Source organism: Haliotis cracherodii, unplaced genomic scaffold, assembly GCF_022045235.1.
Source record: "Haliotis cracherodii isolate W230 unplaced genomic scaffold, xgHalCrac1.p SCAF_12, whole genome shotgun sequence".
NCBI classification, from domain to species: domain Eukaryota; kingdom Metazoa; phylum Mollusca; class Gastropoda; order Lepetellida; family Haliotidae; genus Haliotis; species Haliotis cracherodii.
The window spans coordinates 17,171,851-17,199,794 of record NW_027266267.1 but is presented as its reverse complement, the minus strand read 5'-3'; the positions used below and the strand labels follow the sequence as shown (position 1 = coordinate 17,199,794).

Genomic DNA, 27,944 nt, shown 5'->3' with positions numbered 1-27,944 from the left:
CGCTTTGAATACGTGCCAGCCTGAATGGGATGAAGGTGAAGTCGCCCCGGGTAAGTCCTGTCTTGTACTGACATCAGATTTCCGAGCAGTGACATCCACTAGCGAAGAGTGTGGTTGGATCGACCATCCGCATCATGTTGAGATAAAGATCCTCTGCTGGACAAAGAATTCCACTGTGAAACTGGAATATTGGCGCCTATATAGATGATAGCCTGTTCTGGGTTGAGTTCTGAGTTGGTTGCTTGAATCAGAAATCACTTTCAGATCGATGATCATGCACAAATCGGTGGTGTTTTCCTTGAGTACAAGACTGGAGAATAGATAGAACTGCTGGTCGGATGGAAATGGAGCTTTTTTCCTTCCAGAACCACACGTGTTAGGCTTGGGTTAATTTACAGAAGGCAAGAATCTAAGTCCATAGAAATAGCCAGGTCGACAGGGTTTGGTCTAGGGGTACCTGACAGTTAGTAGCGGTCAATACCGTGGAAGTGTCTTCCTCCCAGCAGATCGTAATCAGGTTGTCAGTAACCATCCCGAGGACCCATGTAGGGTTGTGAGCGCGGAAGTGTGTCCAGTATCTACACCCATTCCTTGCATAAAGGCATAAAGTTTTTTTGGGGGAAGGAACATTTCTTGGATGATTCCAGGCTTAAGAGACATAGCTCCGGGCATTGGCTGCCGAGATTATTGTGGATTGCTCAATCCCATATGTGGTGTCCTGACACACGTCTATCAGGTCTTGTTGAGTGTTTCATTAAACAGAAGAGGCATTTATCCATGACAGTCTTCCTAGTCCTAATCTTCGATGTACTCCATGTTTTCCTTGGTAATCAACATTAGAGGTCCCATGTAAGTGTTGGGAAATGGCTCTATGCCCTGTCTTCCATCATCAGCCATGGAAATCTGACACTACTCAAGAACATCGCCCTCAATGTCCTATCCGAGTTCTGGTGGACTTCAACCATATATCCAAAGGCCTATGACCCATTCCAGTAGTTGAGTTACCTCCCATCATCAGATCGAGACGATCCTGGACGTCACATTATGAGTGACGTGGATCCAAGCTGCCTGCATCAGATCCAATCATCCAAGTCACCCAGCCATGATACTTGCTCCCCTAACGTGGCCACCCAGCTGGCAGAACTTTCTTAGTCTGCTGAGGTTGAGTCTGTTCTGTCAGATTGGTAGCATCTCCACCGAGATCACGTCCACATGTCTGCATGGCCTGCTGGTCTTTCAGTAACTCCTTCAAAAGACTCACTGACAGATGAGGCATGGCTTCTATCTGGGGTGGAGCGATGCTGGAGGAAACTGTGAAATGCTCACATGTGGTACCCGGTACATGTCGGTGGAGGAGACGCCATCTTGTTACACACAACCCGTTTACCACCTTAGAAATTAAAACCCTTAAATAAACTAATTCTCTTCAACTGAAATTCCAAACTTTATAACAGTGTGAAAACAACCAACTTTCATGGTATGATATTTTTGTTGTTAAGGGAGGCACACACAGGAACGAAGTGAAGACTTACTGTCTGTGCTTGCTCAGTGGTTGAGGAAGGGAGGTATAATTAGTATCACAACTGGCTGACGCTGAAGAGGACTGTTGAAAATCTAAATTGGCATTCTAGAAGTTGGCAAATAAGTAAAACAAAGGTACATCTTTATGGATAACAACTTCTAGTTTATTGTGTATAGAGATTTTATAGTGTGATGACAGATAAAATATATGATTTCTGGCACTGATGTCATAAAGGTTTTATATTCATAAGAATAATCTATGTTGCTTTAACTACTGTGATATACACAGACACTATCGTTACTCACAGTTAACAATGACACTGACAGTAGATGTCCCCTGTAGACATCTATGTTGCTTTAACTACTGTGGTATACACAGACACATCGTTACTCACAGTTAACAATGACCCTGACAGTAGATGTCTCCTGTAGACCAGCACACACACTGCCTGTGTTGACTTTCCCAGTACAGACGTACTCCCCGTCATCAGATCTGTTCAGGTCAGCTTTCATCACACTGCTCCCTTGTATGGTGGAATTGTTGAAGGTCCAGGAGATGACAGCATTGTCAGGGTTACCATCAGCTGAACACATGAGAGACAAGCTCTGTCCTTCCTTCCTGGTCTGTGTGTCAGCAGGAGTTATTGTTGGTACTCCCATATCTGAAGGGTTAATAGTGTTTCTCAGTATTGGCTTTCTCAATAAACATACACATAGAATATGGTCAAGGGTACAAAGACATTCAATGACCTCTCACACCCAAATATTGTCTTTGTCAGAGTAAGTGAGTGAATGAGATAGCACAGTTCAATCACAGTTGCCTGGCCCTTTCTTGGTATGTCTGTTGGGGTACAAAGACACATATTTTCTACCACTCAAACCTCAAACAATATAACATTTGTCATAAATAAAAGAATAAGGATCTCTTTTGTTTCTTATTTGAAAATGAAAGCAGTAAGTAATGTTATACAGGAAAGATGTATCTGATAGATAGACATTATACCTCATACACAATAAATGTTCATTCTAATATATTACCATCATCAAAACAACCTCTAATGAAAGTCATGTTGCTTCCTAAACTGATTAATTTGTGACTGTATTAAACTTAATTGTTTGATGGGCATTTCTAAAAAGTTGATGGATGAAGTTGTTATCCATAAAAAAGTGTTAACTTCATCATTAAATTCGACGTTTAGAAAACAATTATCATTTGACTAGTAGATGTTACAAATATTAAACAAGAAAGGAATTATCCACTTGTATCATTCTCTAAATGAAATATTTCCCAATCTTAAACATTCAAAATAACCAATCTCACAGTATACACTGAGTTGCCATGCATCTGACTGTGGACGTGAGAACCCGCCTCTGTCTGTGTAGGTGTTACCAGCAGCACATCTGATGTCAGCTCCGTTGTCAGCCTTCACTGGAGAGAACGTGTAGGAGCTGCCTGTGTGGACTGCTGCGGTGTTCTTGGTCCAGTAGAAGGTGGCCGGAGGGTTGCCAGGGTAAGGAGATGAAGAACAGGTCAGTGATGTGGACCTTCCTTCACACAGAGTACCAGGTCTGGTTATGTTGGGTTTGTCAGGTGGATCTGTAATAAACATTTACATTGCCGGGGTCATGGGACGAGGAACAGGTCAGTGATGTGGAATTCCCTTCACACAGAGTACCAGGGATGGTTATGTTGGGTTTGTCAGGTGGATCTGTAATAAACATTTACATTGCCGAGGTCATGGGATGAGGAACAGGTCAGTGATGTGGAACTTCCTTCACACGGATTACCAGGGTTGGTTTGGCTGGTTAATTTGTTATAAGTAATAGTTATGTGGTTCTGTTACATATGTTCATTCACCAAACCATCCCTGTGGCTCTGTTAGACTGGGCCAACATACACCAAACCTCTAGTGTATCGCTATTAGACTGGGTCAACTTACACTAAACCTCTAATGTATCGCTATTAGACTGGGTCAACTTACACCAAACCTCTAGTGTATCTCTGTTAGACTGGGTCAACTTACACCAAACCTCTAATGTATCGCTATTAGACTGAGTCAACTTACACCAAACCTCTAGGATATCGCTATTAGACTGGGCCAACTTACACCAAACCTCTAATGTATCTCTATTAGACTGGGTCAACTTACACCAAACATCTAATGAACCGCTATAAGACTGGGTCAACTTACACCAAACCTCTAGTGTATCTCTATAAGACTGGGTCAACTTACACCAAACCTCTAGGGTATCGCTATTAGACTAGGTCAACTTAGACCAAACCTCTAGTGTATTGCTATTAGACTGGGTCAACTTACACCAAACCTCTAGTGTATCGCTATTAGACTAGGTCAACTTACACCAAACCTCAAGTGTATCGCTATTAGATTGGGTCAACTTACACTAAACCTCTAATGTATCTCTATTAGACTGAGTCAACTTACACCAACCCTCTAATGTATCTCTATTAGACTGAGTCAACTTACACCAAACCTCTAGTGTATCTCTTTTAGACTGAGTCAACTTACACCAAACCCCTAATGTGGCTCTGTTACACTGGGTCAACTTACACCAAACCTCTAGTGTATCTCTTTTAGACTGGGTCAACTTACACCAAACCTCTAGTGTATCGCTATTAGACTGGGTCTACTTACACCAAACCTCTAATGTATCTCTATTAGACTGGGTCTACTTACACCAAACCTCTAATGTATCTCTATTGGACTGGGTCTACTCACACCAAACCTCTTATGTATCTCTATTAGATTGGGTCAACTTAGACCAAACCTCTAGTGTATCGCTATTAGACTGGGTCAACTTACACTAAACCTCTAATGTATCGCTATTAGACTGGGTCAACTTACACCAAACCTCTAATGTATCGCTATTAGACTGAGTCAACTTACACCAAACCCCTAATGTATCGCTATTAGACTGGGTCTACTTACACCAAACCTCTAATGTATCTCTATTAGACTGGGTCAACTTACACCAAACCTCTAGTGTATCTCTATTAGACTGGGTCTACTCACACCAAACCTCTTATGTATCTCTATTAGATTGGGTCAACTTACACCAAACCTCCCATGTGGCTCTGTTACACTGGGTCAACTTACATCAAACCTCTAGTGTATCTCTATTAGACTGGGTCAACTTACACCAAACCTCCAGTGTTGCTCTGTTAGACTGTGGGGATGTCAGACCGTTGATGTTTTCAGCCTGACAGTGAATGCTCCTCCCCTGGTCAGTCTTACTGACAGTGAATGTGACGGAGCTTGTTGTCTTCACCAGGACACCAGATGTCGTCTCTGTGCTGACTGTAGGAGTGGTTCCTGATGGCAAGGTCACCCAGGTCACAGTAGATGTGGGGAAACTGGCTGATGTCACGCAGATCAAAGTCAAGGATTGACCTGTAGCTTGTCCTATTGTTACATGATCAGAGCTGATGTTTGTCAGTGTCACAGAGGTCACTGGGACTGTAAGAAGTGAAGACATTGAAATCAAATCATAGTCATAGTTAAACAAATCTAACGCATAAATTCAAAATGACTGTCAAATATAGTGAGTAGAGAAGATACTGATCATGATGGCATAGATAAAATCTATATAAGTCTTATTGGGACCCTCAAAGGAAACACATAAGTGTCAAAGTTATAACTTTACTGTCATTAGTGTAATTCAGATCGGCCCTGTCAGAAGGATGATTTTAATAACCTTACAATCCCAGCTGAAGTCTACTCACCAGGTAACATAAAACATGAAAATGCATCTTCGCCTCAACATACTTTCCAAAACATTATCCAAAGATATTGTGATCTTTTTTTGTGATTGTTTAGTCACAATGATAAGGCTTCGTTCTGTAAACCATAGTCTGAGGTAGTTCTAATAGTGTAGTTACAGACCATAACATTCAGCAAGTGCTCTACTCACCAGGGAACTGTATTGTATTTGACGTGACAGACTTTGTGTACGTGGGCAGGTCAAAGGAGTCATGTTCCACACTGACAGTGAGAGACACCTGTCTGTTGTAGAGACTGGCTGTGTTTCCTGGTAGAGACAGAGTGTCGGTTGTCTGGACCTGGCCTGATGGACATGATCCCTGGGAGGAAGATGTACTGCTGGGAGGGACGCCACTCACACCCTGTAAACATAAAACAGTAGTTAGAGAGACTGGCTGTGTTTTTCTTGGTAGAGACAGAGTGTTGGTTGTCTGGACCTGGCCTGGTGGACATGATCCCTGGGAGGAAGATGTACTGCTGGGACGTACACCACTCTCACCCTGTAAACACAAAACAGTAGTTGGAGAGACTGGCTGTGTTTCCTGGTAGAGACAGAGTGTTGCTTGTCTGGCCCTGACCTGGTGGACATGATCCCTGGGAGGAAACACAAAACAGGCTGTATGGTCCGAGATGGCTGATATACTGTCTGATTTGATGGTATATACTGTTGTGTTATTTGATTCTGGCAATTCAGCAACTGACCCACACTATCAACTGGTAAAACGTCCAAATCCTCTCCAAACTCCTAAATGACTTCCCAGGAAACAATAATCACAACCTATGTAAACTTATCCTGTTTAAATGGCTTCATGTCTCATTGGCTTCCACCTCGTGTGATTCTCTGCCCACCATGTTGTTACAGTATTATTCGTCTGTTGTCATAACTTTGCCTACTCATGTTATCCCACTCATGTATACAATTGTTGTTACTGTTTACCCTCTACTGTTTATCCTCCAACTACTATATATATTCTGAACCATGATCTTCAGTCTGGACGTCCATATCTTTGTTCACTTCCGTCATGAACGGATACAACATGCTCTCGGGGACGAATGTTAATCAAAATATTCAAACACAACCCGGAGAAATCTTCAAAAGCCATCTATCAACCGCTGGGATCGATCAAAGTACACACAGTGGGATCGGACAATAAGGCTTCATCGGACTGGGCCTCCTCTCCCACCCCCCTCCGAGCGCCTCCTCTCCCACCCCCCTCCGAGCGCCTCCCCACAGACGCCATAGCTCTACTCACGAGTAGCGGCTCCTTTGTTCTCAGCTAAGTTCCATCTACCTGTCTCCCCATTACTGCATGTCTTTACTCCCTTGGTTCCAAATTTATTGTGTTCTCGCTGTTTGGAATTGTTCATAGTCTGTCTCCACTATGTCTACACTCACATCTACATCACCCCACTTAAAATCACTTTTCACCACACCTGACAGCTAAACAACCAAAAGGAAACAATCCCCCGAGCAAACAAAACGCCCAATACACTCATCTGCAGACACAGATCAAAGAATTAAAAAATGATTGTCCCAAAAAACACCCCAAAACAACCTCCTCACATATTGCTGGTATTTTTCAGAACATCCACAGCTGTAAATGACACTTGCTCAATCAACTAATTCCGTCTACAAAAAGCGATCTTCACACTCAAATATGTACACAACTGCGACAGAGGATCAAGGTCACCTTCCCCTCACAAGACACTCTCAATCACGCACGCAATAATTGACGGTTCAACTATTATATTGCAGGTACCTGAATGGCTAACACAAAAACAGGGAACACAAGAAGACAAAGCAGAATACATACACGTAGCAAACAAACTACCATCCCAACCCGGAAATCACAGACTTTAAAAACATCAACAACCGCACACCAACCTCAGGTGTGTCCCTGTGGTCAATGTGAATAACCCCTTGTTTTTGTGTTAGCCATTTAGGTACCTGCTAGTTTTCCTCACCTTCAAGTCCACTACATTACCTACACATAAAGATACAAAGAAAATCCAACCGTACCCACAATCATTACCCTCCCCCACCAGCCTCCGCACTCCCACAAATCCAACAAATACTCATCCCACTGTGGTCAGCCATTCCGAATCCACCCAACCAAACAGACAGGAGAAACCGATACCCTAACCGATCCCCCCCCCCCCCCCCCCCCTTCCTCTGGCATTCTCCTTAAAAAGAAAACACGGCCAAGAAAGTCCATTCACTGGACCAGGTATCCACCCTTTACCACAAATCTTTTCAAAACATTCAGGCAGCCCTTAAGGCATTAAAGTAAACACACCACACCATCTACCACCTTCTAAATTAAGCCCCAACACCACATACCTTTCTTAGAAGATTTAGAAATCCTGTCAAAATGTATAGGACCATATACCCTATACGCACAATTTCAATGCACACCACCCACTGTGGGGCCCCAAAAACTACTACATGATTGGATGGATACCAACGAACTCATTTGCGTAATCTACAACCAACCCACTAGCCAACCCTACCAGCCACCTTCAATCATCAACGCCTAACTTAAATCAAAGCTGGGATGTTCTTTCAAGATCAAGATGTTTTATTGTACTTAAGGCTTCCGGCCCACATACAAAACAAGAGTACAAAGAGATAATATAGGGATGTGCTGCATACAATACAGCTGTGAAGACAATGTTACAAAGTGGGTGTACACAATGATTTTACTAAGTGACTTCACGATACTATAAGAATCTTGCGCCGAGAAAGTGCATGATGAACAAATATTGACCTAATAAGCAGCCTTGCTTCAAACCAGGCGGACAATTTAAAAGGTCTGTTAACTAACCATCACACTGAACACATGCTCTTACATTTGTGTACATACCTTTTAACATTTGAAGCATTTTACCATTCATGCCTGTATTTTGCAAACAAAGCAGTTTATGTCGATTGACAGAATCAAACGCTTTCTTAAAGTCAACAAATGCTACATAAAGCTTCCTCTTACGCCTTAATAGATATTTCTGAACAACAGCATAAAGTGTAAACATGTGGTCAGTAGTGGAATAATGTTTTCGAAAACCAGCTTGCGTTTCCGGAATTTTGGCTCTCATATTTGCCTAAAGCGTAAGTCTCTTAATTAAAATACATGTAAAGACTTTACCAAGTGTAGTATTCAGGGCGATTTTTCTATAGTTATCTGGATAATTAGTATCACCCTTTTTGTGGAGAGGTACAATTATAGCTTTCGACCACATATTAGGAAAACGGCCATTTGAATATATCTTATTAAAATATTTTGACAAAAACGGCGGTATAACTTCTTTACAACATTTAAGCATTTCAACAAGAAGTTTATCTAGTCCCTGGACTTTCCATTCTTCAGAGAATACATTGCATCAATAATTTCCTCAACAGTGATATTGGCATCAATATCAGTATAATGCTCATGATAACATATATATGTGTCTGTATCAGAACTGGTTCTCAAACATATCAGCAATATGAAATTAACCATTCGGTGGGTTTAATTTTGGAATTTGTATATGACTCTGAGATGATCGTTCGAATCTCTTTTCAAATATTTTTAGGGTTACCGAGAGATTTGCATGAATTACCAACTTTATGTTGCCGAACTAGAAATGTATACCTCCGACATGTTTGCTCATATTTATTCCTAACAGTACAATATTAGCTTTCTGGAATGTTCATTTCTATGTTCTAAACTGTCGAAGTGCACTCCAGGAGGCACATTTAGCAGATCTACATTAAATATTTAATATTATTCTATTGTGTGTATTGTGGATATTTGAAATTAGTTTTACAAAATCGTTCAGAGTTTTATCTTCATTTTCATCAACGTCTAACAACAGACGATCTGACAACATAGTAGATCCTAAACTATCTAAAAACTGAACACTGAAGCTATCATTTCAAATGTACTTAACATAATGTACATTACTAATTCCCTGCTGCTGGTCTTCTGCGTCATCGCCATATTTAAAAACTGAGTTCCAGAGGAAAACAATCAGACTCTAATCTTTCACCAACATTCAACACAAATATGTGTGAAAAGAAATAAACAGAGCAGATGAAGTAATCGTTAACACTGCTGCCCTGGCTACTGATGTACGTATATTCACCATTAGTGTCACCCTCCATTCGACCGTTCGCAATACAGAAGTCAAACACATCGCATAAGCTTAACAACGTGCGACCGAATCTGTTAATAATGGTATCTTGTGAAGTTCTATCCTAAAATGGCCGGTAGGTATCCTCGGGAAAAGGATCACCTCTATTCTGTATGCTGTCTGGGTTAAAGTCTCTATAGTTATTCTTATCACCACAACGAGCGTTCATGTCTCCACACAACACAACATGACAATCTGATACATCGGGTAATAAATCAGATAAAACCAACTCCAGCTGGTTTATAGCACACGTTGATGACGTATTATCATAATAAGTAGATCCTTGTGGAGGAATATATACACAAACTAGAACAACGTCAAAATCAATTTTAAGAATATTTGTTGATAGCCTGAGACAAACAACAGTATCTAAGTTGGTTTGCATAACGGTGCAAAAAACATCAATAGCTTGCTTAATACAGACACAAACACCACCGCAACATCGACCGTATTTATATATTTTGATAGCAGGTGAATAAAAACTTACAAATCCAGGTAACCAACTATTTAGAACTTCGTTGGACAAAAACGTTTCAACTAGACATACAATTCAAATGTTTGTAAATAATTTAGAAAGTGAAGATCTGAAAGTTTGCTGGAGAATCCATTTATGTTGTAAGTTAATAGACGAAGAAATATGGATTCTTTTACAGTGTTGTGAATTTCACGACATACATTCAGCTCCTACTGAAAAAGGCCTTGGCCGCTGTCCTAGCTGGCTGGTCCATCAATTCGATGTTCATTCAGATACCTGGGGCAGCGACCACTGCCCCTTCAAAATTACTATCTCAACTATACAGAATATTCCAAATTCAATCCCACCAAACCCAAACCCATGGTGGAGCTCAGAAATTATTCAATCAAGGAAACTCAGGAAAATAGCACTAAATAAAGTTCAGCGCGATATCTCTAGACCCCATTTGGCAAGACAAAACTAAGAAATTCAACAAAAGAACTCATAAGAGCAGCCAAAAGAGAACATTTGGAACCTTTCACCAGCACTTTGAGAATTAGCAAACAAACAAAACAAAAATATGGAAATAATACAAAGCTATAAAAGGAACTTCCAAAACATTTTCCGCCCCCCAAAATCCTAACTTAAATGGAAACAAAGAAAAGGCTAATGTCATGCCTGTTCACTTCTCGGCCTCAAGCAGCTCCGCCAGTCACACTAAACACATGCAAAATACAATTAAGAATCACCCCAACTACACATCCTTACCACCCCACACCCATCTACCATTTAACAAATTTATCAACCTATTTATCCGGAACTATACCTAAAACATGGGAATCTGCCCTAGTAGTACCGGTTCTCAAACCAGGGAAACCCCCCCAATAAACCATATTCCTACAACCCAATTTCGTTAACTTCTCACATCAGTAAAATAATGGAATCAATCATTAATAACAGACTTTATTCAAAATTTCTTCCAATAATCTCCTTAATCTCCATATAAAAAGTCAAAATTGCCAAATATTGTAGTATTCAAAATTGTAAATCCACAAAGATAATAACCCTTTTCAATAAACCTGTCATAAAATGCCGCACTTTTACCAATTGATACTTTCAGATAAAATATTACATAGAATCCATAGCGGCCAACTTGAATTAAATGAAAACTTGCACAGCCAAAACAGAAGCCACATCCAAACTGCACACATTGCCAACACAACAGAAGATTTAAATCACATATTCACTGCCCCCAATACAAACAACAATTTGAATTATACCAATCCCTCCCTCCACAATACAAAAACATCACACTGCCACTACAACCATCTAATACAACAGCTATATATGCACAAATATCCAAATTTGTTAAAAATACAAACCAATCCTAAACAAATTACCAGCCCTAAAACTAAATCTACACTTCGGATTCGGATCGGTATCAAAATTCTTATCGCGGAGACTTTTATCCGACGTCCACGCGCAAAATTGCCCCATCCATACTAACTAACAGTAAGACTTTTTTATGCAGCCTCTCAATCAATGACCAGGCCACTGCTAACCGGCCACCAGCCACCGACACTACACGCCTGTTTATCTATTATTTCCAACTATTACTTATTTATCTAAAACCGTCTGGCCCAGACTGCGACAACGCCAACGGCTGAAGCAGTCGTAAAATCCCCAAATCTGATCTGAAACCAATTATACAAGGCGATCTCTTGCATCAAGATAAACATATGTACAGTTCCCACCTGTTGATATCTCCATGTGATGACGGCGGCAGGGGCAGCACACGGAGTCGTCACTGTGACGGAGATGGTGTTCTGTGGTGTCACGGAGGACGGGAGAGAAGTCAGTTGTGGAGAGAATGTCACAGAGCTCCAGTCCAGGACAGCTGGTAAGAAGGAATGATGCCATTAACATTCAGGTTCAGATCTATAAACTACATCAAAGTCAATCAAGAATAGAATCTACCCAGGACCACACTGTACGGCCGCCCTGAATACTTCACCATCTGACTAGAACTTTTGAAACTGATATTACAACTAAGACAATGATTAATAAATATAAACATCCGAGTCTATGTGATAACAATGTATATGTATGAGACATAATGTACACTTGTTCTGATAGCCTAGATTCGTGGAACTGAGACCGGGGATGAGTTGAGGTTAACACTGTTGTGACCAGTTTGCCAGGTATATCATGCTGTGTGTAAGTTTAACGTGAATGAACTTGTTTTCTGTTCATTTGTGCTGTACGTTTGTAAAGTTTTGAGTGATGTCCCTGACTAGTATATACAAAACATTTGGGCTGATTGTGGGAGGTTCGTAAACAGTGTAAAAATAGCTTCGAAATGTTCGCCGTTCTCACAAATATGTTCATCATCTTTCCCACATACGAATTTTAACGTCAATTTAAGTTACGACCCGTTGTCTACTCTCTAATTGTATTTATTTACAAATCAGTTCTTGTGCCTAGTTTAATTGTCGCCATTAACCAACATGCGATTCAAACACATCAAACCCACCTGCAAACTGTGACAATGTGATGATATTTGACACTGTGGTACCATCAATACATCTCCATTTCCCGCTGTCTCTGGTGGAATCTGGTGATGCGATGTCAAGAGTCAGGATCCTGGATGTACTGTCCAGGCTCACAGAGTATCCTGCGACAGGAGAAGAACAGCTGCCTGATGATGAGCAGCCTCCCTGGACATGAATAACACCCTTATAGAAGCGGGTTGTTTTACTGATAGAAGCATCTAGTGTACAGGTGATGCTGAAACTGACACCCTCCACAGGAACACGTCTGTTGGTGGCAAGAACTGGAGCTGACTCTGAAACAAGATGTTTGTAGGTTGCATGTTTCACATGTTGTAAGTAAGTCAGTGCGTGGTTTATGCTGTATCGCTGCGTTCAGTTATGTGGAAGAAAGTGATGTGGGTTTTCAGTGTTTTCCACCTTGGTGAGATTCAGGATCTCGCATAGGTGGCTGAAAACCTATTGACATATTCAGGGTGCATCTGAGATTCACATTAACAATCAAAGATTTCTGACACGTTTAGATCTCACCACCTAAGCAAAGGGTAACCGGGTCATCTCCAGTGACAACCGCCGTCATATACTGTAAGATTGCTGAGTGCGGCGTTAAACATCAAATAAACAAACAAACAAACAATCCGGTGACAAGCTATGTCACTGACTTAAAGGACGTATCGGGACATTATCCATCAGTATCAGCAGTGGAATAAACCCATGAAACTGCCATGTACTCATATCAAAGAGAAACGATTGATCAGTCCACATGCATAGGCAGGGATGTTAGCAGTTCACTTGAGCGTAGCTCACGTGTTGAATATTGTATGAATAAATAATTGCAATTTTCCCTAATTCAACGTTATAATATACATATCAGAATTCGAAATCTCTAAATTGATACCATATCCACTATTTGATTACAATCTAAACGCGAGTCTGATTATGACAGTGAATTTGACTGACCACACCTCACCTCACATGATCATGAGTTTTCTTGGGTGGCCAAGGGCAGGTTAACAGCTTGCCGTAATAGGCAACTATGCTTGTCGTAAGATGCGACTAACGGGATCGAGTGGTCAGGCTCGCTGACTTGGTTGAAGCATGTCATCGTGCCCCGATTGCGTAGATCGATGCTCACAAAGTCAATCACTTGATTGACTTGTCCAGACTCGTTTATAAGCAGGCCGCAGTCATATAGCTGGAATTTGCGGAATGCGAAGTTAAGAAACAAACAAACAAACTAACTAACCATGATTGGCTCTCCTTGATCATCCAAAAGGTCACAATAATTATTGTATCTCGTTTTTCTCCTGGTTAAAGCGGTCGCTCGTCACGCCGAAGGCCCGGGTTCGATTCCCGACATGGGTACAATGTGTGAATCCCATTTCTGGTGTCTCCTGCCGCGATATTGCTGGAATATTGCTAAAAGCGGTGGAAAACCTTGGACAAAACTTTGGATATCACAGTTAATCTGTTATAATTTTCATTATTGCCATTTGGCGAGGGGAGACACGTTGTTTAATCTACAACGGATATTTAAATGAACAAAATCATTAAACCGCGCTCGTGTCATTGCTCTCGGTATTCAAATAGATTTGCATGTTATGTCGTTCATTTTCAACGTCAGTATTTCAGGGCATGCTCATTCTGTGATATATTTTCATTCTATTTGGGACATGTTGTTTACAAAGTTTCAACTTAAACTTGTGTGCAGCTGCAACAGAACACGTCGTTAGTGTCATGGACCCAGGGCAGGGTAAAATCGCAACACCCGAACGATGGGGCCACCCTGGAATACCAAGGCTCGCTAAAAACAGTGTCTATTCATATCTCCGGATACCACCCAAACACATTCTCGAGGTAATCTCTATGTACCATGGCTACAACATAGGTTAACGACATCAAGTGTTAGCGTGGTTCAGATCATAAGTAGCAGTTTACCTGTACGAAGAATCTGTCCAACGTCCACCAAAATCAGAAGTGAAATGTAATTGAGGTGTCCACAGGTAAACATGGTATAGCTGCAACATTGACAGTTCTACACTCACACATACACAGCGTTGTCATCTGAGAGAACCGTTTACCTGGTATTTTACTTCCGAGTAGCCGACAGAATATGTAGGCCAGTACTAGAGCGAGATATAAATAAGTGCGCACGCCCGACCAACAGATGATATTATTATGTATTGTGCACATACATAATGCAGACCAAGCTGAGCTGTTGTCTGTGAGTAACTTACTGTCTCACACATCTTTCCAAGTTGTACTTAGTGGTTTTGACGCTAGTGTGCTTTGGGATAGTAAATGTCTTGCATCAGGAAATAATCAAGGCCCGCTTAAAAAATATTGTTTATCCCTCATACAGGATATTTACCATTCCCAGTCGCATAAACGTGATAATAGCTTGTAATGTGATGTCATTCATGAATTCCTTACTCTTCAAACCCTATCACACTACTCATTAACGATACCATGCACATGGAACGTGCGCATAAAACATATTATGTAAGAGTGTCAGTGATTATTCAGTTTGACAGTGGCAAAAGTCAATATAGCTTTTTTTACACTGACGTCACTAGGCATACGATGACAAACATCAACCAAGTCGGCGAGCCTGACCCCCCGATCCCTTTAGTATGATATTTACGCAATTGGACAATGTCCTCTGCGTTTGTCTGACATGTCTAATGATTATGGAAATGTTTTACTTACATGAACCACATCGATTTGTATCCTTGTTCCCAGTCATGTTGGATACTTCATATTTGATGATACTCTCAGCAAGGTTACAGTCACATAGTAATCACGCCTTCGCAATGCTGAGATAAACACCCACTTTATTAGCACTGATAATGACAATTATATAACAAATATTGTGGAAATCACCCATACAGTTATAAACAAGAACATATGTCATCTTAAGTTAAAGGATAATCGAAGGCGTCAGACAGTGTTAATTTGTACCAGGGAATCCCTGGTTTTAGGCAAAATCGACAGTGAAAGGCAGTGTTTATTTGTACCGGCGAATCATTGTTTGACACAACATCGGTAGTGAAAGGCAGTGATTATTTGTACCGGGGAGTCACTGTATTACACAGCATCGGTAGTGAAAGGCAGTGTTACTTTTTACCGGCGAATCACTGTTTGACACAACATCAGTAGTGTAAGGCAGTGTCTGGTTGTACTGGCGAATCACTGTTTTGACGCAGCATTATTTCACACTGTGAAGAATCGATAAACGTATTAGCTCAGTAAGTATCATTATGTTTCAGTGTTAAAATGGAAACGATCGTTGCGCTGATTACGTTAGTTCAAGTAAGGCAATGGTCACACTTGTCAACTTTAGATAAGCAACAAATATGCAAAAATATTTGCATAAAGGGTATTTCTGGACCAGGTAATCAGGAAGAATATATTTGATTGTGTGATTGTGTGTAGGGTGTATTTAGAAAGATTAAACATGATCAGGAGTATGAAGTTCTTGTACCTGGAACTGACTTGTGTGAATTCACGCAAGGCAACAATATTATTCATACATACATTATTCCTTTCATTTACAAAAATAACTAGCAAACAATCAATAACTATTTGTCATCGAGGTGGTTCAGCAATTGTCTTCATTCAATCACATTTAGATGTTTTGTTGTCAGAAGGTCAAGTAATAAGTGTGCATTTGTGTACAATCGACGTTTCATTATTTGTGTATATGTTATACGTTAGTGGATGATCAAACAACCCCTCACAATCCTATCATTTTCGAATCGACAAGCTGCCAGTGTAGATAGACACGGGAAGTCATCGGAGAAGGTAATACTAGTTAAATATGTATGCATTGCCTCAACATGTCAGCAAACCCAATGTTCTTCAGGTTAAATTTCCATAAAATAATTTCCCCCATAACAAGCATTGAACTCTCGCTGGAAAGGTCCAAAGGCTGAAATGGCTGAATGTGATAAGAATGCGGCTTTATATTGTTCTGAATTAGGAAATAAAATAGAAATGAGTATAATATATTAAAGAAAAAGACAATGCTAATTCCAATTTCTATTGAAACAAATTACAAGGGTAAAATAATTTTATTCAGAATGTTGCGGATGGGATAGTTGAAAAACCGTCGAACCCACTTCAACACGAGATGACACTGAACAGCCGCCATTGTTTAATCTGGTCACCTTGTTGGTTGATGACATTTCATGCTGTGGATCAGTCGCGTTGTGGCGCCTTGCGATGCACTGTGCTCTCATCCCGAAATGTTGTCTTCTCATGCAGCAAAGCATTGGAAATATGGCGACTGTATGAAAAGTCCAGAACTCCACAGTCCTGTCTTAGAGATGACAAAACTCAGCCACCATACTTTACACCTGAGGAGGCAGCCCAACAAATGCCATGGCAACTTTCACCATTCACAACCCTGGGTGTTATTGGATCGTACACCACAAGTTGAATAGTCTCCACATTGCTTTGTCTGTGCATATGCTAACACCAATACAACACGCTATTAAACCGGTTCCGTGTCACCGACCATAGCTTACAATAGGCACATTCAGGTGACTCGTTCGTGTTCAGAACAGCTACAGGGGCAACAAAAGGTTCACTATCACAGTTGACATTAAATTCAAACGACTGAAGAGATAAGGGGTCCATTATTAGTTGTAATATTATGTCTCCTCTGATAGCCATTCGTTTGACATATGTTAACAGTATTTGAATTTAGCAGTTCAATGACAAACAAAATGTAAGTGATAAAACTTGACAAAAACTTGAGATCACTAAAGGTTGTTGGTGTCCTGGTTATTAAAAGCGTTCTCTCGCTGAAGACCCTTTCGTATTGGGACTCGGTTAAAACATCATTCTTGAAAAAAAATCAACAAATACCCCCCCCCCCCCCCCCCCCCCCACACACACACACACACACACACTCACACACACACACATACACACACACACAAGTAACTAAATGTATAACTCAGAAAAAAAAGGAGATAAAAAAATAGAAAAACCCGAATGCCCACCAGTAAGGATTGTCGAACTGACATTTTGAAACAAAGTGGGTTTTTGCGGCATTTTACAGTAGTTTGTTTGAAGTTGTGAACGGATATTCAGCATATATTAAAGGATGTCCGCTGGAGTGTATAACTGTGCAACAGAGAGTCGACATTTTTCAAGTCGATCTATCATCACAATGAAGCGATGCAGCAATTGATATACTAAACCTGAAATAAGGTCTAATAAAAAGGCAATTAATTTCCTTAAAACCCTTTTTCGAACACCTTGTATTATCGCTATTTCGTTGTGATTTATTCACATATGCTTATGATATACTCGGAATCGTACAATACCCTTTTATGAAAAGGAAGTCATTGCTTGTATTCACTACAAAAGTGAATGGCAAACATCAATTAAACACTATTTATTTATGTGGATCAGTGTTTATTTCCTGTGAGAACTGGAATATATACAAACAAGACTATGAAGGTGCCTCGTTATAACCTCCAGTAAGTACAATTTGTAATAAAATGCAATAATTAATCATATACAACATTAAACCAGGTCAATATGTTCTCATGATTAAGGCAACAACACGCATATAATGTGAACATACAGTCACTTCCGACGTCCATACCAGAAAACCAAACTAACATATAGACCACTACATTATTTGTACGAACAAAGCTAATGGCATACTTCCGTCATTATGTCGTCGTCTTTAGTTCACATCTTGTGACATATAAATATCTTAAATCGACGAAACAACAAGTATTACGCTCAGATGATAAAAAAAATGTAAAGTGAAATAGCAAAACCAGGGCTAGCAGACATGTTTGTAACAAGCAAACTGTTTATCGCCGGTGTCCCGGTATAAACTCTCCCCCGTACAAATTCTCCCCCCCCCCGGAGAACTACTGATGTTACTGATTTCAGAAATCTTATTAATCCTCGCAAACATTCGGTTTTAACACTAACTACGTAAAAACTGTCAACATATCCTAGCCGTTATACTCTGATTTAAAATCTAAAATATATTCCTTAACACAGGCTACGATTTGAAAATGGTATCAGTGTAATACCAGTGGCTAGAATATCATAGTGCAGCCAGGTTTCTGTTAAACATACAACATCATAACTATCTAATTCAGCACTGATTAAATCTACTCTAAAATCTACTAAGACTGCGTACGTTTATATGTATAATCTTTATAAGCAAAGTAACCCAAAATATAGAGAAATATGTATCATCTTCCCGAAATGATTAGCATGTAGAATAGATTCAAAAACACCTGTATTGAACAACATCAACCGGCATCGTCAAAGCAAAGTGTAAATGTAATTGTTACAATGGGGCTGGCGGTGAATATTAATGAAGAACATCTTGTTAAAAAGACACACCGAAACTGATTTGCATAACTGATGACCACAACATATTGCAAAATATCAAAATAGTAAAAATTATACAGTTTAACCTCACACTGAAGAGAAAACAAGAACGATACAGAGAAGTAAAATAGTACGTCATATAGAACTGAGATAAAGTAATCTGTGAAGGAATTCATACGTTATATACAACTTAAAAATATATTATTATGAAAAACGAAAGCAAAGGTGGACCCCCTCCCCCTTCCACACCCTCAAAATCAATAAAAATTTAAAATCAACAAATACCCCCCACACACACACACACATACACACACACACAAGTATCTAAATGTATAACTCAGAAAAAAAAGGAGATAAAAAAATGAATAAAAAAACATAAAAACAAATTAACATTAAAACTATTGGCAACTGCATGGCAAGTATTTATGAAACGACCGGGGGAGGAAATATTCTGGGGGGAGATTTTATTTCGTAGGGTGGGGGAGAGTTTATTTCGAGAGGGGGGGAACTGTACCGGTATAAATTCGCCGGGGGCAGATTTTATTCTGGGGGCGAATATATTTCGTGACATCGGCATCAGTCTTCATGACTCAAGCAAATTTATCCCTGTAGATCAGGCTAGCTCATCGGACAGGATTTCAAACATAATAGACCAAATGCAAGCTTTTACACTTTTATAGGTAGGACGCTATATGGAGTTAAAATGTTGTGCTTTTTTAGATCAATCATAGTTGAATCGCCTCGCAGGTGCTCATCTATTGAACAAACAAGGTACACGTTTACTATACTGATAAGGTATCCCCTCATTGTAAACAAACGTATGAAAAGGTGACATAGAAAATGTATCAAATTTAGCACCAGAAAGTTTGTATCAGCCAATGAAAGCCTATGCATGTGTTAGGGATATAACAGCCTGTTTTGTTATATGCTAATATAATGCAACACAGTTAATATATTAAATAACAGAGGAAAATACTATAAGATAACAGTCACATGTTGACATGGAAAATACGCTATATGAGAGGTAATCAAAAATACCAGTTCACACACTTTGTAGTAGTGTCCAGTGATGGTATCACATTTACTGCTTGTTTACTTGTTCCCTTAGTCAGGATCTGAAACCACATCACATATTTAATAAAATAAAGATCCGAAAAATAATTTCAAAAATTGTCACCAGTCAAACGATTATAGAGTAAAGGAATTGTACATCAGGACACAGGAAGAAACATAGTGTGTTTAAAAAAACACTTAAATCACTTCTTGTGTAAAAAAAATTATGTGAGCATTCACACCTTTCAGAGGTATATATATTCTAAATTGTAATTACCTTGAGATTGAGCGCCGCTCTTCTGATATGGCGATACGCTATTGACTCGTAAGATACTGGGGGAGCTTCAGTCATGTCTTCGTATGTACTTGTTTCTGCTTTTGCCTAGACTGAAAATATTACTTGTAATCCATTTCCATAGAACAAACACTAATGTTATATGCCCGTCTAAAAAGTAACACAACGTTTAATAGCACACCGATGATCTTGCAGTACCTTCACTGAGCTCGAGTTTACGACTGAGAACTGCTATAGTATATATAATGTCAAAGTATCCCTATACCGTTTGTATTCTTATAAATCTTTAATTGTGTGTAATGTTCCTATTCAGACGCCTCTTTATCCATGCTTGAGTACTGAGTTGGACTGTTGATTTAATCTGTAACAAATCAATATGAACATATAATATCAGTATCAGCTTGAGTCGGTACAGGCATATTCGTGACCAAAACAATCTATCTGAACATCTGTTTTCAACCTACCCAAGGATGAATACCCTGTGTTTTCCATTTCTTCAGTTTCGGGATTCCTGGTTCTTCAAAATGAAAGTGAGGTCGGTTTATGACAATTAATAATGGAAACATCTTTAATATATGATTTTTGTAAAGGATATTTACCGTATTACAGAGGAAATTATTTGAAAATGTTTTATTCATACATTTAGTCTACCTATTGTGTGAAGCAGTTCCTGAAAAAAAGAGAATTCATTATAGTGTACTCTGTCATCCACACATTACAAATGTCAACTTGGGTATGTGGAAAAAATTGCAAAGGGAGAATATGACATGTGTAACGCTAATGACTTAATATAACAAACGTACTGAATAGAAGCAGTTACTGGTGCACAACCGTTTATACTATGCTGTCATTAATTCGATATACATTCCAAAACTGCGTGCGTTCAGTTTGAGTCAGTAATGATTTAGATTCGTGGGTAATTTTTACTCCTACGCTTATCATTCATGTTTAGCAAGTGACGTCGCTTTTAATAGAACACCTCTTCTAAAAATATTGCCTCACCACCTTTTCATTGTACTTGGAATACTGTTTTAAGGTAACATGAGATTTAACAACATTCCTTTCAAGACGTTTCCAAACCTGAACCCCTTCCTATAGAGGACAGTCAGAGCTAGTCCTTCAATCAGCAAGGTGAGGAGGACGGTTTCTATTGTGCTTCCTGCTATTACACCGGTGAAGTCATTTTCGGCATTGAGCGGTTGTGGGTTTGTGGGACCTGCACCTCAAATACCGGACCACATGAAATAAGGATCTATTGCATGTTTACTGAACACAGAGTTTTGCATTTTGTCCATGCTAAGTGCTTGATGAAGGTGCCATTTACATCGATGCTTCTAAAATCCGACCTGAAGATAATGCATGCTAAGATATATGTATATCTAGTAATATATATATCTATGTAAACTATAACATTAAGCTACTGCACCACAATGAGAAAGGATAACTTGCAGTAAGAAGCCTGTTGACATATATCATAAGGTTGTTATCAGACAGGCGATCGTAAACTTGAAGATGTGAAGTCAATGGATCCCCACCAATACCAATCCTTCGTCAATCTATAGTGGCTGATTCGTGTTATATCATTTTTACCAATTGTTTGACAAATGTGTGACAGGCGTAACAGGTGTAATTGACATTAATTTTTATGGATTCGTGGCAATACTGTCAATTCGTGGCATGACCATAATGTTCAGGCGCTCAGACAGGCTTAAAACGCCATACATATCTTAATGAGGGGGAATAAACCTTTGTACCTATCACTCCCTCCATAAAACAGTTAGATATACTCACAAATGACATTGAAGTTCCTCATATCAGAGGTTGTATCCTCTATACTGCCACGCCCCCAGACACTGACACTGTTGACTGCTCTGACTCCTACTGACAGTGAAGGAGAGAGTAGATGTCCTGGTCTGACCACTGTCGCTGACCGATGCTGATCCAGTGCCCAGACAGGACCACGTGATAGTAGCTAGAGGATTCCCTCCTGTCACCGAGCATCTGCTAGCCTCTGGGTCTCCTTGAAACATCAGAGTTTGACATTTTGTGAAGGAAGGATAGACCGGTGGTGGGTCTGAAACAAGAACAGTGATATAAATTGTAAATAAGAATGAATAAAACATGGATGTAATAGTGGAGAACATGACAATATCACTCTGCTCACCCCTATGTCTACAATGATCTTGAACCTTCACATGTGCTTCAAGTGTAAATCTGAACTGCTATGAATACATTAGGAACACTTATGAACACGCACAACTGACATACAGTGATGCAAAACCAGTCTGGGTTGCTGATGTTCTGGTGTTTCTGACCTGACACCTCACAGCAGTCTTGTCTTTATTTGGGCTGAAGGTGACGGTTTGGGACCATCATGTAGAAGATCCTGTCACAGTCCCTGTGCCGCCACCTACAGGTGTTCCATCAATGTAGTCCCAGGTGAAGGTCAGGTTTGGATAAGCGGTGACAGTACAGGTCAAGGTCAGGTCTAAAGCTACAGTGTTGTCTGGCTTTGCCACATCAACCTGCTCTGGTCCGACTGCAATACAGTACAGTTACCTGTGAAATCAGTGTTATCTGAACGGCTAACTGTATCTGTAGTACTGCTCTGACAATATGCCATATCCAATATAGTATGATTATAACCCACATGGACGTCTACATCTATTACTATTCATCGTAATGCGGTCGCATGAAGGAATTTATCTCCTTAATATTGGATTGATTCACTTCAAGCTGACGAAAATACTAACTTTTTCACCTATGATATGTTGTCTTCAGTGCAATATTTCTGGACTAAATGACTGCCTGACTGCATACAACTGGAGCCGCTCAGTGAGACAATTAAGCTATGGCATGAATATGACAGTAGTTATTGACTGATTGACTGATATTACATGAATGTGATATACGAATATGTGACATCAGAGAGTTACTCACACCACAATCCCACCCGGGCACTGTCAGACTGTACTGGGGAGGGGGTGTGGATGTTGGTGGCTGTACAGTAGACTGTGTGGCCCGGGTCACTCCTGACAGGGATGATGGTCACGATACTTGTTATCTGGACGACACCTGACTGGGATATGTGACCACTGGATATCCCTCTTGCCAAACGGGACTCTGTTCTTGAACCTCAGCAGCGCCCACTTCCTGGTTGGCGGATGTGATGGTTGTGGGAAACACACTGCTGACAGCAACTACACAGAAAGTTAATTAATCATAACTAATGTATATATCTGTCAACCCAATACCAATATATCAAAGGCATAAAAGTAACTCTCCACAATATTTATGACGTGTAGGGGACATAATTATTATATTACGTACTGTCAAGATAGGAATAGGTAGAGTTGCTGGTAGTCTGTGTGTTGGATGCCTGGCAGTAGTACAGGGAGTTCCTACTGGTGCCTGTCAGCTGGTAGTTGATGGTGTGTCTCTGCCGTACACGGCGTTGTTGATGGTGAGGGTGTGGTTGGTGGAGCTGGGGCAGGAGGTGGTGTAGTCAGCCGGGAAATATGGAGAGCTGCAGCTACCCTGACTTACTCTGTATGATGTAGTGCCATTTTGCCACCCTATAGTTGTATGTGAAGCTTCTCCTGTGTAACACATCAGTGTACAGCTTCGCCCTGCCTGCACAGAACCTCCACATGATGACGTCAGCTGATAGTTCTGGACAGTAAGTGAAAGAGTAGTAAATATGTTTTGAGATGTTACATCGAGGTTCACAGAACGATGTCTAACCCGATGTTCCATGATATGGGCATAATCGTTATGCTTGTAAGCTACTTGAAGACTTGCGAACAAAATCAGAATGGCAATAAAGGACTATTATAGGCAAAAATATTTGCACTCCGCTTTTCCACTTATCTGACTGATTAACTGCTTTTATTTCTTCTGACGTCTCATTCATGCACGATTCGGAGCAACATGTGGTTCAGTTGTCTACGATACCCCAATTCGCTTTGCAGATTTGCCCCTTTGCCGTGTAAGAAACATATGATCGTGGTTTCGAATACCAGTTCACCCTCATTATATTTCCACGAGCTCATTCTGCATAATTATATACAAATCTTGCTATCCCGTTTCATTTTGATAAATAAAGCAAGCCATTTGGACCTGACAAACCTAACCCTTTCTACGTAACACTATTGTCATTGTTGTATATATTTTTATGCTTTATGTTCATAACTATTAAACCACATGTATATACCACATTCTTTATTTTCAACATGCGGAGGTAGATGCATATAACTACAGGCCTGGCTGACATATACGTGCAATCTACTTCCTTTTTTTGTTTTCAGTAACTGCATGTGTGGGAACTGAGTGGGAGATTCATTTCCTTTCCCTTGATGCAATAACATTAACACATACAAAGCACAAGCAGTCAGATACGTGTCCTTACCCTAGTGTTTGTGACATATGTCCACCAAGAGAGCTCCAACTGTGAGGATGAGACGGCTGTACAGCATGGCCATGTCGGCAGTGTGTGAAACTAGATCGTTTGTAGGAAATACATACTGGCGTTGAACTACAGTCTATATATACACCCGGCTTGCATGAACGGGCTAATGTAGACATAATATAGTTCTTAGTCTGTATTTGTTCAGAATATCTATATATTCACGGTATGATTTATGTTATTCAGACGTGTACCCATTTAACTAGGTCGTGTGTAACACATAGCAGATATTGTCACTTGGTAATAGTGTGAAGTTACTCATTGTATTAGTCTGTGTAGACATGAAATAGTTCTCAGTTTGTTATTCATTCAGAATTTCTGGATATTCATTGCATGGTAACTCAAACGACTTTGACGACCACGCAACAAACCAGCAGATATTGGTGCTGGGACACGGTGCATACGTATTGATTGCATGTGTCTGTGTCGACGTGTTACAGACGAGTACCCATGAATGTTATAACCAAGAAGGTGGGGAAGATATACTGCTGTGCGGCGCCAGGCAACAAACTCGCAGGTATTGGTGCTGGGGCACAGTGTATACGTATTGATTGTAGGTGTCTGTGTCGACGTGTTACAGACGAGTACCCATTAATGTTATAACCAAGAAGGTTGGGAAGATGTACTGCTGTGGGGTGCCAGGCAACAAACAAACGATTACTTTGTTTCAGCAAATTATGTGAGTCACTCGTGCTACCGGTCGATCACTAATATTCAGTAATCACTTTAAATAATTTTCCACTGCTATTTTGCCTTTTACGCCTTGTGGAATCTGTGTCTGCAGATAATCTGGGGTGGACGTTTTATACTATGCTATTCTTCATTACTCATCTCCAAAGAGACACGTATAGTTTTCAAGACATCAGCCCGGAATGTTGTTCCAGGAAGGAGAACAAACTGTGTCAGTTACACATGTTCACGTAAATGAATAAATAAACAAATAAACAAACACACAAACAAGCAAACAAATCGATACAGTTTAGTCTATGTATTCATACTCTGGTTTTTGAACAAGTGAAATGTGTAATCTTGAGCATCTGGCCACTGAAATCATTTTCAGACTGACACTGGATATATGTTATGAAACAACATAGCAATGCCGACCTTAAGAGGTTACTCGAGTATATGGAGTTACCCAACACGTGGACCCACTGAACACATTACAAACTTTGTTACATATTTTTCTTGTCATGGTTAGCATAGGTCACAAAACGGAATGATTGATTTCTATAAACTGACATGCAGCTTGTGCATTAGAACTGTCGCCTGGGTTTGTGGTAAATATTGTAAATTTACAGAAGCAATATTGTTCACATGTGAGCTTAATTCAAAATAGTTATTCAGTTTTCATAATCTCGGGAAAGCAGGAAAAGAGCACTTGTTTGTTTCATAATCAATATCATATTTCTGAAATCAATGAAGTTATATTCGTTTTTTTCCCTCCTCGGAGACCGCCTCCGTGATCTAGTGGTAGAGCGTCCGCCCGGAGAGCGGAAGGTCCGGGGTTCGATCCCCGGCCGCGTCATACCAAAAGACGTTAAAAGATGGTACTTGTTGTTACCCTGTCTGGCGCTCGGCATTAAGGGGCTAAAACAAGGACTGGTCGGCTCGGAGTCAGTATACTGTGTCTGAGTGGGGTATTCATGTTAAACTGCGGCATGGTATCTCAGTGAGCTAGCACTATAAATCGACATCAGTCCGGACAAACACACACACGTACATGCATGTCGCTATATAAGTGCAATAATCTTGGACGCGACGTTAAACCCAATTTCACCTCACCTCACCCTCCTCGGATGTTTCAGCTGAAGATAATTGGAAAACACGTCTGTCATCACAAACACAAAATTACAGCCACGATTATTTGGCAATGGGGCAACCAATATAAAGTCTCCTTTAGAATCGTCCTCTTCGCAGTCATCCTCATTCGAGCCTTCTATCTTTTCTAGATCTATATGTGACAATAAACCACTCATCAATGATTTAGTCCTTATATTCACAAAGCCAATGGCCCCACAGTGCATGTTGCTGTTGTTGATTTTGTCGTTTGTCTGACTTGGGAACAAAGCCATCCAAATGTTATATCCCACCTACAGATTATAACATCCCAACATTGAAGAAGAAATCAATGTTTCCAACACACACCACAGTTTTAGTAATGTGCCTTGTAACCACATCGACTGATAAAGAGGCAGTTTATAGCAATGTAAACATCACAGTGAGAGTTGTGGTAGGCATTGTCACTCGTGTGATATTCGTGTGTTTTTTTGTTCTGCCTCAGTGATCTAGTGATCAGAAGGACTTCCCAGAGAGTGGAAGGTCTGTGGTTCGATCCCTTGTCGCGTCATACCAAAATGTCGCGTCATACCAAAAAACTTTAAAAAATTGAATTTGTTGTTACCCTGCTTGGTGCTCGGCATTTAAAGATAAAACAAGTCCTTGTCGGTGGCTCAGAGGCAGGATACTGTTTCTGAGTGGGGAATCCATGTTAACACGACGCAGTGCATCTCAGTGGGCTGTCAATGGCGGTCTGCAGTTATGACTTGTACAAACAAGTATACACGTACACACTCACTCACGCACCCACGCACACACGCACATGCTTAAACACGCACACACGCTCACACACGCTCACACACGTACACACACACTCAAATGCACGTCGCTAAATAAGGGCAATACAATTGCGACGTTGAACACCAGTTCACATCACCTCACCTCCCCAATAAGGTGAAGAGTTTATCATAATATTGCAGTCCTGGCATCTGGTTCAGTGATGACAATATCTGACTTTATACGACTGTATATATGTTAAAAACAAAACCTGGCTGATCAGGTTTCCTCATTTCGGTTCAGCAACAAATGCTGCTTCGCACCAAATAATAGAAACAGGTTAAAGTTCAAGAAATATGACATCAGCAATGTTTCCATTATGTTAACGTGATCATCAAAGCGTTTTGTTAAATTATTTTGAAAATATATTTATTTGCTATGTGACATATTCAGTGGCAAAGGCGATACATATATAGACATGAGTATGGGCTTCTTTACCTTACTCGCAATGGTCAACGTTTGGCTTGTGTAACTGTGCTTTTATCGAGCAAACATGAAACATTGTATTGAAAACGTGTAGTGGTGAGGTGAAATGGGGTTTAACGTCGCGTCCAAGATTATTGCACTTTTATAGCGACGTGCATGTGTAAGTGTGGCTGCTTGTACTAGTCCGGACTGATGCCGATTTATATTGCTAGCTCACTGAGATACCATGCCGCAGTTTAACATGAAT

General features: G+C 40.2%; 2 pseudogenes; both read right to left on the bottom strand.

The window, feature by feature from the left end:
* LOC139457110 (uncharacterized) overlaps positions 1 to 24,674 on the bottom strand; it is a 35,469-nt pseudogene extending 10,795 nt beyond the window's left edge.
* LOC139457991 (uncharacterized) lies at positions 12,905 to 24,466 on the bottom strand (annotated as a pseudogene).
* Positions 24,675 to 27,944: the final 3,270 nt, after the last annotated feature.